The sequence below is a fragment of the Gambusia affinis genome, linkage group LG23 (assembly GCF_019740435.1).
Source record: "Gambusia affinis linkage group LG23, SWU_Gaff_1.0, whole genome shotgun sequence".
Taxonomy (NCBI): Eukaryota; Metazoa; Chordata; class Actinopteri; order Cyprinodontiformes; family Poeciliidae; genus Gambusia; species Gambusia affinis.
In genome coordinates this window covers 2782656-2790794 of record NC_057890.1, presented here as the reverse complement: position 1 = coordinate 2790794, position 8139 = coordinate 2782656, and the positions used below count along the sequence as shown (strand labels likewise).

Sequence of the window (8139 nt, the reverse complement as noted above, 5' to 3'; positions counted from 1 at the left end):
GTGGTAGATGCAGTTGAAACCAGATATAAACATAAACGGACTAAAAAGACACAAACATTTTTTTTTCCTTACTGTTTGAAGTTAAATCTGACCAAGCCTTTCTTGATTTAGCTTAGTTAGAACTACCAAAATTATTTCTGTTTGCTAAAAAGCCAGAAAACGTGGCGATAACAAATTTTTGAATAATTTTTTGTTTCTTTCCTCGAATTCAAAAGTTAAACCCATCAAGGTCTTTTGAACTGTATGACTTTCGTCAAACCTTTTGGTATTCCTTCCACGGGCTACACTCAAGTTCATGTCAATATCTGGTTTCAACAGGCACAAACCAGCCAGAGAAACACGACAAGCTTGTTCCTAATAGACTTTTAGTTTATTTGAAAAAGTGTAAAACTATATCAAAAGTAAGCGGGGGGAGGAGGGGGGTCAAAACAGAGGTCAACATAGCAGACATCAACTCAGGCAGGAACACAGAGAACTCTGGCACAAAGTGATCAACAGTAAAATGCTTCATTTATCTCAAAGGGAAATGAAATGTTGTCATCATACATTCAAGTATCTTCAGAGACACTTTGGTCCTACTCTCCATCCTTGAACAGTGGCTGACTATTGACACAAAAATCTGCCAAATAAAACCTAACAGGACAACAAAGAAAGGTCAGTACTGTACTACTCAGTAACCTGTAGGAAACCTCATTGGGTTGGGACTATCTGCCCAAAGAAGAAGAAAAACTGAACAACAAATAAACGCCAAATCCTCTTTCCCCCTTACAATCAGACAGCAGTAGGACCCACTCAGTGGTTCTGCTGTTTCAGGAGAGCTGGTGCAGCTTGGACACTTTTCTTTGACCGATGTGTCACTAAAGTAGAATTCCACTGGGAACCCCAACAAAGACAAATGACTCTTTTCATTTGTCGCTCTACAACAGACTGACAAATAAAGGAACTTGATGTGTAAACTCCAAATAGTCCAGTAATAAACAGTCAGGCTAAAAAAAACGTTCATTTTACGTTATGGTTTTTATAGTATACACAAATCTGAAATGCACAGTCATATCAATGTATGTAAAAAAAAAGAAAAAGAAAAGAAAAGTAAACATTAGTCTGAAAGACATTGTCAAATTTTTCTCGTCCTTCCTCATTTTTGCTACTTTTTCTTGATTTGTCTCTGAAAAATTTGAAATGACACCTTGACATTTCTAACTTGACAACGTGGAGAACTTTAGCACATTGATTAGTCAGTCCTGGACGTTGGTTCTCACCACTTCTCCATTTGGATGATTAGAAGTGGTGAGCATCCAGACCGCGCTGACCAACGTTTAGCCTCGATGTGCTGCGTAGCAGATGTTTGAAAGACAAAAGACAGATGTTACAAACACTTATGGTTACCTTCCCCAACCCTTGGTGGAAAAATGCTTTTTAGGGTTAAAGGAGTTCAAAACATGCTGCGGGCAGATGTTGCTAGCTTACAAAAATGGACGTTTGGCTTAGACTGGGAGTCTATAGAGTGGAGGTGTTTTCTGGTATTCATTGTTTTCCCTCAAACGTTCCTGGCAGTTTCACAGCTTCTCACCACTGGAACTGATTTTTGGGTTTTTTTGCTAATAGTGAAAACATTATGGTTAGATCAGGTGGCTAGCGGTTAGCAGTAAGTGCCTAAACTTTACTTCTCATCACAATTTCAAGAAAATTAGTTTTTAAAAAAATCAAATAAAAAACTGCCTAAAATGACCCTGCTCTCACACGTAATGTGACATCCACAAGTATTTGTATCCCTTCAGCTCTTAACATATTACAATCATAAACTTAATTGTTTTTATTTAAATTCCATCTGATAGACCGACAGGAAGTAGAGCTGAATTATTAAGTGGCAGTGTCCCAGAATATTAATATAAATTACTGCCATAGATTCTGGAATGAATTATTTCTGCAGTGATTAGGGTAGACATAATAATAATAATAATAATAATAATAATAATAATAATAATAATAATAATAATAATAATAATATTAATAATAAATAATAATAAAATTCAAACATGTGTAAAATACATCATTAAAAAAAACCTCCTTAAGTAAAATTGGTATTTGGTGACTATTTAAATATTGTTTGGTTAAAATATTTGATGTATTGGTTTTGTTTTGTTTTTGTTTTTGTTTTTTTAATAGTCAGACACAAAAATATAACATTTTGTAAAAAAAATAAAAAATAAAAAATCTAGTATTTTTTGAATAATAGAATAAAAATGAGTGAACATTCTTAAATTAGGGCACATGAAATTTCCATACCTGGTTTATCACAACATGAAGCTACACGAGGTGACGTACGTTGAGTTTCAACAGAGCAAACTATTGGCAAGATGTGATGCATAATTGATCATACTCACAGCTACGCAACATGTATTAGAATTCATGCGAGGCACCATACTGCCGGGATATTTTCATTTTAATTCAGCAGAAATAACAGAGAGTGTGGTTAGAGTTGACTTTATCCCGCCGAGCGCTCTGCCTGGAAGGCCTGGCTTCGATCATCCCAGAGATGCTCCTTCATTAGCCGGCCCAGGCTAGCTTCCCACGGGTCCAGGCTCTACACCTCTGCCGTTTTCCTCCGACTCAGCTGAAGATTATTCTCCCCGTTATCTCGTCTCAAAAACAGAGGAATGAAAACACACACACACACACGCACACACACACACACACACGCACACACACACACACACACACACACATACGGGTTTTGGTGGTTTAGAGGGACAATTTTTTCAAACCAGTTTTTTGCAACACTAAACAGTCACCCCTTTCCACTTGTGCTAGAAAGACCTAGTAAGTTGTAAAAAATCTTGTTTGAGCTACACAACATAGATCTCACTTGAAAACTTCAATACACACATCAGAACTCAAAATACAAGAACCTGATGCAATGCTGTATTAGAAGGACAGACGATAATGAGGTGCTTGGCTCCGCCCATGATACCAACAGTAATTGTCAGGGCCAATTTTATTTATCAGGACCACAGCATACACAAACATGAAATATATATGTATTAAGTCCAAACATGGAAATATGGAATATGGCTACACAGAAAGTGGACTTTATTTACAGCACCTTCACTAAGAACTAGAGCAACAATTCTGTTTGTGAACATAAAGGAAAATCTGTGAATGGCAAAGTTAAATGAATTACGGGTCTATTGTTAAATCAAAAAGATAATGCTGGCATTCTATTATAGTGGCCAGTTGTCCTTTCTTGATGTGTTAGACAAAGTGCATCATGACCTCAGCAATATCCAGTGAGATCATGGATGCTTTTTTGCTCTCCTAGCACTTTCCTTAGATGCTAGAAAAAAGAAATAATTCATTAGTGTAAACCAACTCCAATTGTTAATTTTTCTTGGTTATAAATTATGTAATGCCTGTTTTCAAATAAGCATTCATAAAGAACATACATTAGTGGGAGAAGCTACAGAAATGAGCATGTAGGTTGCATCGATGAAAATTAATTTCTGCAAATGCCAAACAGGTTAACACTTGGTATGGTTGCTTGGTATGTATGATTAATTATTTGAGGGAATTCTAGAAATTTTTTTTTTTCATAATTTAAAATTGCATTTGTTTGACAAACAGGCCTCAGCAGCTGGTGAAGAACCATCCAAAGCCAAAAGACTTGTTCCTCCTTCTAATGCTGGTGCCTAGTCTTCTTTCCAGTGAAGGAGATCCCACTCTGAACCATCTCACTGACTCCACCAAAATACAGGTTCTGTACAGGTGCAGCATCAGCAAAGGGCCATTTATTGAGATCTCTGGTTTCCTAAAACCAGAGATTAATCAAATTTTAGATGTTAAATTTGGTTAATATCTTAAAATTAACCAAATTTAAAGATATACTCTGATTACTTTGCTTATTAGTTTTGTGGTGCTTTGATATTTTGAAAAAAATATAAATATGTGAATGTATTTCAGATTAAGATTGGGATAGAGAAAGTAGTATAAACAGTCCCATTACTGATCACCAAATTAGATTTTCTAGCATCTGAACATTGGCTGTGTGAAAGATTATCATTTTAATACAAGGCACAGTTAAATGGTATGTGTGTGGTAATTTAAGCCAGATGACATATTGGATAATGTCTGCTCAAAATATCATGCATAAAGAAGAACATGGTCACCCTATTGCCTTTCAGTGGTGTAGATCATTACTTTTGACCATGCTTCAGTTGTGCTTTTGAGCTTAACTAGCTTGGTGTTTCAAGACTTGTGTAGGTGTGGTGATTTACCAGAATTTTTATTTGTGTTCCTTTTTCTGCGGGGCTCTATGTCCTTCTGTTTTAGTTTTCTGTTGAGCTCTTTCCCCTTACCATCTGTGTTTACTTTGTGCTGAAAAGAACATATAAAAAATATGGGGTTAATCAACTGAAAAGTAAAGAACACTCGCTTAAGGTGAGTCTCTTCCCAATGTAGAAAACAGTTCTCCATATTCCTGCACATTACATGTTGAATATTACACAAGACCTGTGTGTCTGTGCACTTCTACATGTAACTTTCAATTTTTTGTAACTTCAAAACTCAGTCCTCTATATACCTGCATCTTACATGATGAATATTACACAAGACCTGTTTGTTTGAACAGTAGTTAATACCATTTTAATGACTTCATTTAGAAAATAAGTTGGTCTTTGGAGACCAATAGTACCTCAGGAGGGTTGGTTAAAAAGGATCCCCATGCATCCACGTCACCAGCCTGATACGGTTCCTTTTTGGAAATCTGAAATGTAAAGAACACTCATTGAATGCGAGTTTGTTCCCAATGTAGAAAACAGTCCTCCTTATTCAGGGACCTTACATTTTGAGTATTACACAGGACCTGCGTGTATAGGGGTTTCTACATGTCACTTTCATTCTTTCAAAACTATGTCCTCCTTATTCTGGCACCTTACATGATGAGTAATACACAGGACCTTTGTGTATGGGCGTTTTTACATGTAACTTTCATTCTTTTGTACTTGTAATTTCAAACCTCTGTCCTCCCTTTTAATGCAGCTTTACATATCAAGTTCTAGACAATACCTGTGTGTTTGAACAGTACTTAATAACATTTCAATGACTTAGTTTTAGAAAATATGTTGGTTGTTGGACACCAAAATTACCTCTGGAGGGTTGGTTGAACAGGATCTGCATGTTTCCACATCACCAGCCTGACACAATTCATCTTTGGAAATCTGAAATGTAAAGAACACTCATTGAATGCGAGTTTGTTCCCAATGTAGAAAACAGTCCTCCTTATTCAGGGACCTTACATTTTGAGTATTACACAGGACCTGCGTGTATAGGCGTTTCTACATGTCACTTTCATTCTTTCAAAACTATGTCCTCCTTATTCTGGCACCTTACATGATGAGTATTACACAGGACCTTTGTGTATGGGCGTTTTTACATGCAACTTTCATTCTTTTGTACAGTTGTGGTCAAAAGTGTACATACACTTGTAAAAAATCATAATGTTATGGCTGTCTTGAGTCTTCAATAAGTTCTACAACTCTTATTTTTCTGTGATAGAGTGATCGGAACACATACATGTTTGTCACAAAAAACAGTCATAAAGTTTGGTTCTTTCATAAATTTATTATGGGTCTGCTGAAAATGTCACCAAATCTGCTGGGTCAAAAATATACATACAGCAACATTAGTATTTGGTTACATGTCCCTTGGCCATTTTCACGGCAACTAGGCGCTTTTGGTAGCCATCCACAAGGTCCTGGCAAGCTTCAGGTCGAATGTTTGACCACTCTTCTTGACAGAATTGGTGCAGTTCAGCTAAATGTGATGGTTTTCTTGCATGAACCTGTTTCTTTAGCACTGTCCACATGTTCTCAATGGGGTTTAAGTCAGGACTTTGGGAAGGCCATTCTAAAACCTTAATTCTAGCCTGGTTTAGCCATTCCTTTACCACTTTTGATGTGTGTTTTGGGTCATTGTCTTGTTGGAACACCCAACTGTGCCCAAGACCCAACCTTCGGGCTGATGGTTTTAAGTTTTCCTGCAGAATTTGGAGGTAATCCTCCTTCTTCATTATCCCATTTACTTTCTGCAAAGAACCAGTTCCACTGGCAGCAAAACATCCCCAGAGCATAATACTACCACCACCATGCTTGACAGTAGGCATGGTGTTCCTGGGATTAAAGGCCTCACCTTTTCTCCTCCAAACATATTGCTGGGTGTTGTGGCCAAACAGCTTAATTTTTGTTTCGTCTGACCAGAGAACTTTCCTCCAGAAGGTTTTATCTTTGTCCATGTGATCAGCAGCAAACTTCAGTCGAGTCTTAAGGTGCCTTTTCTGGAGCAAGGGCTTCTTTCTTGCACGGCAGCCTCTCAGTCCATGGCGATGTAAAACACGCTTGACTGTGGAGACTGACACCTGTGTTCCATCAGCTTCCAAATCCTTGCAGACCTGCTTCTTGGTGATTCTTGGTTGACTCTTGACCATCCTGACCAATCTCCTCTCGGCAGCATGTGATAGCTTGCGTTTTCTTCCTGATCGTGGCAGTGACACAACTGTTCCATGCACTTTATACTTGCGTATAATTGTCTGCACAGTTGCTCTTGGGACCTGTAGCTGCTTTGAAATGGCTCCAAGTGACTTCCCTGACTTGTTCAAGTCAATAATTCGCTTTTTCAGATCCACACTGAGTTCCTTTGACTTTCCCATTGTAGCTTTTGTAGCTGAGTCTAATCACTGGGTCAAATGAGCCCTATTTAAATGGGCTCATGAGAAGTCAACAGCTGTAGTCAATCAGAATCACTTAGAAGAAGTGAAGAGGCCATGACATGAAGCTAATTTGATTGACACAACTCGCTACATCACCAAAATTGACATATTTTGTTGCTGTATGTATATTTTTGACCCAGCAGATTTGGTGACATTTTCAGCAGACCCATAATAAATTTATGAAAGAACCAAACTTTATGACTGTTTTTTGTGACAAACATGTATGTGTTCCGATCACTCTATCACAGAAAAATAAGAGTTGTAGAACTTATTGGAAACTCAAGACAGCCATAACATTATGATTTTTTACAAGTGTATGTACACTTTTGACCACAACTGTACTTGTAATTTCAAACCTCTGTCCTCCCTTTTAATGCAGCTTTACATATCAAGTTCTAGACAATACCTGTGTGTTTGGACAGTACTTAATAACATTTCTATGACTTAGTTTTAGAAAATATGTTGGTCGTTGGACACCAAAATTACCTCTGGAGGGTTGGTTGAACAGGATCTGCATGTTTCCACATCACCAGCCTGACACAATTCATCTTTGGAAATCTGAAATGTAAAGAACACTCATTGAATGCGAGTTTGTTCCCAATGTAGAAAACAGTCCTCCTTATTCAGGGACCTTACATTTTGAGTATTACACAGGACCTGCGTGTATAGGCGTTTCTACATGTCACTTTCATTCTTTCAAAACTATGTCCTCCTTATTCTGGCACCTTACATGATGAGTATTACACAGGACCTCTGTGTATGGCGGTTTCTACATGTAACTTTCATTCTTTTGTACTTGTAATTTCAAACCTCTGTCCTCCCTTTTAATGCAGCTTTACATATCAAGTTCTAGACAATACCTGTGTGTTTGAACAGTACTTAATATCATTTCAATTACTTAGTTTTAGAAAATATGTTGGTTGTTGGACACCAAAATTACCTCTGGAGGGTTGGTTGAACAGGATCCGCATGTTTCCACATCACCAGCCTGACACAATTCATCTTTGGAAATCTGAAATGTAAAGAACACTCATTGAAGAGTTTGTTCCCAATGTAGAAAACAGTCCTCCTTATTCAGGGACCTTACATTTTGAGTATTACACAGGACCTGTATAGGCATTTCTACATGTCACTTTCATTCTTTCAAAACTATGTCCTCCTTATTCTGGCAACTTACATGATGAGTATTACACAGGACCTCTGTGTATGGGCGTTTCTACATGTAACTTTCATTCTTTTGTACTTGTAATTTCAAACCTCTGTCCTCCCTTTTAATGCAGCTTTACATATCAAGTACTAGACAATACCTGTGTGTTTGAACAGTACTTAATATCATTTCAATGACTTAGTTTTAGATAATATGTTGGTCGTTGGACACC

The 8139-nt window shown here is 37.4% G+C and overlaps 1 long non-coding RNA gene across 1 annotated transcript in view; it reads right to left on the bottom strand.

Moving 5' to 3' along the window:
* Positions 1 to 4331: 4331 nt before the first annotated feature.
* The window catches only part of LOC122826681, a 5301-nt gene continuing 1493 nt past the window's right edge, over positions 4332 to 8139 (bottom strand). Inside the window, exons 4-5 of the long non-coding RNA XR_006369841.1 lie at positions 4688 to 4759; positions 4332 to 4371 (exon numbers count right to left, since the gene is read on the bottom strand). This is a non-coding gene — a long non-coding RNA (uncharacterized LOC122826681). The remainder of the gene's footprint in view (positions 4372 to 4687; positions 4760 to 8139) is intronic.